Consider the following 7732-nt stretch of genomic DNA (forward strand, 5'->3'; position numbering starts at 1 on the left):
TAAGGTTGGACAGCCCTGCTGTAGAACATGAACTGCTTCCAGGAATAATCTCTGTGATTTGAAATGCCAAGGCATAACATTCCTTGGATGAAGAACCATTTCCTATCATATTCTAATGACAATCCCTAAAAATTTAAAATGTATGAAATCTTCTTCTTCTGCAGCTTCTCCCACTTAAGTGGGGTCACTGTTGATGATGAGTCTCTTTCACATTCTCCTGTCTTGGGCTGTCACCACATCCAAGTTCTTCATCCTCAAGTCCTCTTCTACCAGCTCCCTTCATCTCTTCTTTGGCCGCCCACACTTCCCCCTTCCTTGCACATCTATCTGCATGACCCTTCTTCCCACATATTCGTCTTCCTTTCTCATCACATGACCAAACCATCTCAACCTTGCCTACTGTATCTTCACTCCTAAGTTCGTAACTTTCACTGTTCCCCCTCACATAGTCATTGCTCAGACGATCCTTTCTAGTCACACCGCACATCCACCTAAGCATTCTCATCTCTGCTACTTCCATCCTGTATGAAAATGTATAAAAAGTATGAAATATTTGTCTATTTAAAAAATAAAATTAAAAAAATTATATATATATGTACTTACTATACACGATAAATATGAACTTTTATTAGGACTTTTCAATTGCAGTTTCATGTCTCATCATGGCCAATTTAGGTCAATCTCCACTAAGATTGACCAATCTCATACAGAGTTGGCAAGTTTTTCCTTCTGGAAACAGGTTTTTCATCCCACAAAACAGGCAAACTAACTAGAAGAACAAACACACCCACACACAGGTTTTTAAACAATTCAGATAGAATTAATCACCTATTACAATCAGTAATCAGATTTCCTTAGAAATCTAATCCTAGTTACAGGGCCATGACAGATCATTGAGCATAACATGAAAGGGAATATGGAATGATATACAAGATGTCCCATGAGATATCTGCCAAATTTCATGTTGATGGTCGATTCCTTAAGTGACTTTATACAAAAAGTTTATATCAACATAGAGGTGATTTCTAGCATCTGGTGATATGACAGTTACAAGAAAGAAAACTAGAATACCGTGTTAAATGTTTATTCGGAAAAAGCTATAGAATGTTTAAATATAATCTTTGCAGGAAGCAAATGCCATTTATTGTGTTATTAATGCTTGCATTTTCTCTCTCTCTCTCTCTCTGTATGTGTGTGTGTGTGTGTGTGTGTGTGTGTGTGTGTGTGTATATATATATGTATACACATGGATCACATGAAAGTGTATACTCTTTCATGTGATCCATGATGAGACATGAAACTAAAAGATTAAGGAAGGTCAGGAGAGCTAGCTGGCTAAGGATAAGGACCTCATATCCAAACCAGTGGCTGGAATAAAAATGATTTAGATAATCAAAGTCTTCTAAAAAAATCCATTTCCATCTTGATGATATAATGTTGCATCAATAAAATATATTCTCCAAAAAGTCCAACAACTCATTTTGCAAAAAAATGAAGGTATATATCTCCACCAAGATATATATATGGAGATGGGGTATTTTTCACCCGAAACTCAGGTTTTTTTTGTCCCTCAGAAGCAAACCAGTCCCGTGAGCACACGCATTTATAGGCATAGAACACTTCGGGAGGCATAAGGCTAACCACCTTATCCTTGAGTTACCGTTGAGAAGTCCAAGAATAGACAGAAGGTCGTGGGCACTTAAATGTCTGTTAGAACCACTGATGGATGGATTGATCTCCACCAAGATGATTACTGAATATGTATGGTGCAGTTAATTTGTTTGCAAGAAGTCTACACCATACACATGCCAGAAACTAGTGCTATAAATGCTTATTGGGAGTATTCTTCAAGTAGCCATTGCTCCATCAGTGAAAAAAGTATATCTGCACACATCAGGTTATGTGAACATCCAGTGTCAAAAATCCATCTGCTTGCAGCTCATAATCTGCCTTTTCAAGATGTTGTAATTATTGCAAACGATTCAGATGGAAATGATCTTAATGATACTTAGTGCCATCCAAACATCTGGTTTAGGAATTCCGAGGAATGTCAACATTTACCAGTACTTGTTTTCAAGCACATTATTTTGAACCTGGTGATTAATTTAATGTTGTATTCAAACAATGTTATCTGCTTTTCTTGCAGATATCAGTGTACATCAATTGAAACTTATTTATTAGAGACATTATGAAATTGCTGTTGGAATTCCTAACCACCAGCAACTTCCGCATTGTAAATGAAATGGATATCAACATACTCCTTATTTGTCAGTAAGACAGTAAGACATCTTTTACCAAAATGATGTCTTAGCTGACATCTTTTTGGTAAAAACACTCTGTTAAATACGGTCAGTTAAATAATGTAAAATAGAATGTGTTTACAAGCTCTGAGAATTCTTGAGAACTAGATGAAGTAACTAGACCACACTACATTCACAGTCAGACAAGCAGTACAGTTACAACCAGCTGAATTCTGAAGAATCTAGAATCAGACTCATGTTGATATGAAATATTTACTTAGAATCACTCAGAGAAATCCTCTGCAGTTGGCAGATTCTTTTGGATATCTTGTATGATGAAGGCAGTGATGTCATTATGTGCTCTTTAACTGTATCTATTGTTGATATAATATGTAAGTATAATAATCTACTATGAACATTGCATATAATTGTACATCAATTAGAATCAGAACTATTTATTAATAGGCATATAAAAATATGATTTTATCCATTCATATAAGAATAATATCAGACCAATAATTGGAATTATACAATATGTACAAAATTATACAAAAACATACATTATAAATAGTTGGAATTTCTTTCATGTATTGGGAGATATTCTGTATCTTGTTTGCTAAAGTAAAAGTTGAAGCATTGAGTCTTAGATAATTTCTTCACATAGTAATGTTGAACATTAAAAATAAACACTTTGGTTTCTGACATTGTTATCATGCACTCATTTCATTTAAAAAAAAAAACATAAAAATAAACAACAACAACATTGAATTGAACAGTGTGTTCATAATTCACTTCCATAAAATTGTTTAGTGAAAGTAGAATATCCATCTCTGTTTCATGGTTGTCTTCATTTCATCTGTAATGGTTACAACCAAGCAGAATGGAATAAAAATTAAACATTACAACAGTGATTCACATGTTGTCAATCAGGGAAGTGCTTTAAATGAATGAAGCACTTAAATATGTTTAAGTTCAATAGATGAATTAGTGCTTCACAACTTTTATCCAATCTTTTCAGTTGAAGCTGCCTTTTATTTAAGACTTTTTTTTTTCTTTCAAAACCATGTGTGTGTGAGAGAAAGTAATGAATGAAGCACTTAAATATGTTTAAGTTCAATAGATGAATTAGTGCTTCACAACTTTTATCCAATCTTTCCAGTTGAAGCTGCCTTTTATTTCAGACTTTTTTTTTTTTTTTTTTCAAAACCATATATGTGTGTGAGAAAGTAATTGTATGATGGCAAGACCTGATTTATGTGATTTTGTTTTGCCTCGTTTAGAAATATTCAACTTTGTTATAATCCTTACAGTTTTTTTTCTGAAAGTAGCTATTGAAACCTGGCCGAAAATTTTGTCTCTATTAAACAATTTTATTTAAGTGCTTTGTTCTGCTTGATCAGTGTCATATTTTAAGCCTTCTTCTTTTTTTTTTTTTTTTTTTTTTGTTGTTGTTGTTGTTGTTAATCATTGTTTAAGCCTTAGATATTAATGATATTTATTTATGTAAATATTTTAGGAGCAGAAAGCTGCTTCAGTAAAATTGCGGTCTTATCAAAAAAATAAAATAAATAAGTGTTTTGTTTTTCAAAACTTATGTTTGTTTATATATCTAACCATATATGCAATCGTTAATCACTATGTAAATGATAAAGCTTTCCACGTAATTTTTACTCAGTAGAATCTCAAATGCAGATCCTGTTACTCCAGGAAGATGAGCTTTTAAAAACAATAAAAAACTTAACCACCTGCTTGTGTATCAGATGACAGAAAACTTTGTTGATTCCTGATGCTAAGATAATATGTACTGAGAATGCCACAAGTTAGACTACAATCAAAGTATTTTAACGCCATTGCTCCAATCTCATAAGAGGCTACAGCAAAAATTAAAATCATACTCCTCACAGATAGTAGCTAAGGATTAAATCAGTTATTATTATTATATGGGAACTTCCAGTGAGTCAATAAACTTATCATAATAGGCCTACTTTTCTCATACACCACTTCTATTGGCAAACCCATTCCTATCACTTGCCAAGAGGAAAAAAAACTAGACCTCCCATTCTTGCTGGCTGCATTCCTACTTGTGTGTGTGTGTGTGTGTGTGTGTGTGTGTGTGTGTGTGTGTGTGTGTGTGTGTGTGTGTGTGTGTGTGTGTGTGTGTGTGTGTGTGTGTGTGTGTGTGTGTGTGTGTTTGCATACACGCATGCATGAGTGAGCATGTGAATGATATAATTTCATATATAAGAAAATAATTTATTTATAGCATAGTGTATGTAGATAGTGGAGATTGACATAGTTATATAGATGGAGGATTAAGTAAGGTAGATGGTGGGTTTGGGTTGTGTGGTATGGATTGCTCTCCTGCATTGAGTCCTTGGACTCCTTTGGAGGTACCTTGTAAAAATAATAATAAATATATAAAAATGTTATATTGTCTTTTGTAATTATTCTATCATCATCATCATACATATCAAGGATTTAGGCCTAGTATATGGCCTGTTCCGGCCTTAGAAGTCATCGTTGAATCGTTTAAGAGGACGTCCTGGTTTTCTTTTTCCTAATGGCTTGTACTTTAAGGCTTGTTTTGGTAATCTTTCTGTTTTCATTCTTTGAACATGTTCCATCCATCTATGTTTATATTTTTTAATTTTTTCAATTACTGGTTCTTGGTTTAATTCTTTCATAATATCTTCGTTTCTTTTGTGATCAAATAGGGTATACTTTGCAGTTTTTCTCATAAACTTCATTTCTGCTGTTGTTAATCTTTGTTTGTCTTTTTGTTTTATTGTCCAGATTTCGCTTCCATACATTAAGACCGGTAGGGCTAATGTATTGTATACTTTTAGCCTGGTTTGTTTTTGAACTAGGTTTGGTTTAAATATAGAGTTAATTACTCCTTTATTTTTAAATATTTTGCAATTTTTATGTTTATATCTTTTTCATTTTCATAAGTGATCATACATCCTAGGTAGTTAAATGAATTCACCTGTTCTAAGATCTTGTTATCTAATACTATTTTAGTTCTTGCTGGATCTTGTCCTTTAAAGGCCATAGTTTTTGATTTTTCCGTTGATATTATCATACCATAATCTTTGGATATCTCATTTAGATTTAAAATAGCTTTCTGTAAGTTATCTTCAGAATTTGTAATTATTATTTGGTTGTCTGCAAAGAGGAGAGTGTTTAAGTTAACTGTAGGTGAAAGTTTAATTCCTTGATGTAAATTTTACTCCATTTTATTATTATTTCATTTAAGTAGATATTAAAAAGAGTTGCTGAGAGGGGACATCCCTGTCGGACCCCTTGGTTTATCTCTCTTGTATATGATAGCTCATGATTTAATCTTATTTGTATTTGATTATTTTCATATATACTTGTGACAGCTTTTAGGATATTATTTGGTATTTGTCTTTCTTTTAATATGTTAAATAATATGTTTCTTTTAACTTTGTCAAATACTTTTTCAAAGTCAATAAATGCAATATGTGTTTCTAAATTATATTCTCTTCTTTTCTCTATTATTAATTTTAGGCAGAAGGCTGGGTCTATACATGATCGTCCTTTTCTAAATCCATTTTGTACCTCTAGAATAAAGTTTTCGGAATATTTCATTAGTTTGTTATTTAAGATTCTGCTGTATATTTTGTAACATGAATTTAGTATACTGATACCTCTATAGTTTTTAGGGTCATCTCTATTACCTTTCTTAAAGATAGGAATCACAATTGCTTTTTTCCATTCTATTGGGGGGATACCAGTTGAGTAAATTTTATTTAAAAATAAGTCTTCCTTTGAATCTTGTTCCTGCGTATTTATATAGTTCTGAACCTAGCTTATCTTCTCCAGGTGATTTTCCGTTTCTTGTTTCTTTCAGGCTGATTTCTAATTCTTCTTTAGTTATTTCCTTTTCATTTTCGTTAATTGTTTGCCAGTTGTCTTTTTTAAAATATTTGTCTGTCCACAGTTCTGTGTAGTAATTTAGAAATTCTTCTAATTTCAATTCAGTGTTTAATTTTATGTTTTCTTTGGTATCTGCATTTAGGTGTTTCAAAATCTTATATACATTGGGTCTTATATTATATAAATCATGTTCTAAATTAGAAACAAATTTATTCCATGATTCTCTATGTCTTTTTCTGACTTCTCTTTTAGCTATGGCTCTTATTCTTTTATATTCTATTTCATCTTCTAATCTTTTACTGCTTAACCATTTGTGATAGGCTTCTTTTTTCTTTTTGATTATTTCTTTGATTGTATCATCCCAGATCTTCAGTTTTTTTCTTTTATTGAATTTTTTGGTCTTTCCTAAGCTGTCATTTGCTGCTGCATTTAGTATCGTTTTTATATTAAGCCATTCTATTTTTTCTATTTCTTCATTTTGTTTTATTTTATCTAGAAACTGGTTAATTCTTTGTTCATATAGCCATTGTACATTTGTGTCATTCAATAGTCTAGTTTTATAAACAAATGTTTCAATTTTTCTTTCTGTTCTTGTTACTTGTAGCCATTTTGGTGGTAATCTTAATTTTATTTTAACAAAGAAGTGGTCACTGCTTATTTCATATCCTCTGTGAACTCTAACATCTAGTGAAAATTTTGATGTCTTTTCATTTAATATGAAGTAATCTAGTATTGATTTCCATCCTCTTGCTGCCCAAGTATATTTATGTATGTCTTTATGTTTATAGAAGCAATTCATTATTTTTAGGTTATTATAAACTACAAAGTCAATCAATTTTTAACCATTTCTGTTTAGAGTGTGTTCTCCATGTATTCCTATATTATTATTAATTTTCGTATTTCCAATTCTTGCATTTAAGTCTCCTGCTAAAATTATGTAATCATTTTTATTGATTTTATTACATATGTTTTGTAGCTGATTATAAAAATCAATATTATCCTGTTCTCTTCCTTCTTCTGGGGCATATAAACCAATTATTGTTAAATTATTCTATCTATTTTATAATTCTCTCATATATTTAGTAATTTTTTAAAACTTAATCTTTAAAAAGTGATGCAGAGATAGCTCATACTCAGTTTACCCATAATTTTTTTAATCGTTCTTAATCTCTGATAATATAACCTGATTCATAGAAATTAATATGATGGATAGACTAATCATTATGTAAATAATTCAGGAAATTTTAATCTAGGGGCCAAACATGGTACTTTTCCAGTTGATCTCATACTGTCCTGTTAAAATTATCTACCATTTAATGACATTAACAAAATACCAATGCCAATAAAACAACTTAAATCTGACATCTAAAATTTGAAATAGCAAATTCCAAATGTATGCTGAAATTTAAATGTTATGTATATATAGTTTAGGAAGTGCTGCCATCACTTATTTGGTATCCATTTAAGGCCTGTCTTTTTTTATTCAGATTTTAGCAAAATAAGACTAATATATTTTTGTGTGGTTCAGCACACACTTGGTAATTTTATATTTGATGTTATTTTGCTGTTTAAAGTATTAAATAGAAACACAA

Source organism: Typopeltis vanoorti, chromosome 12 (genome assembly GCF_054136105.1).
Source record: "Typopeltis vanoorti isolate ZY-2024b chromosome 12, IOZ_Tvanoo_1.0, whole genome shotgun sequence".
NCBI classification, from domain to species: Eukaryota; Metazoa; Arthropoda; class Arachnida; order Uropygi; family Thelyphonidae; genus Typopeltis; species Typopeltis vanoorti.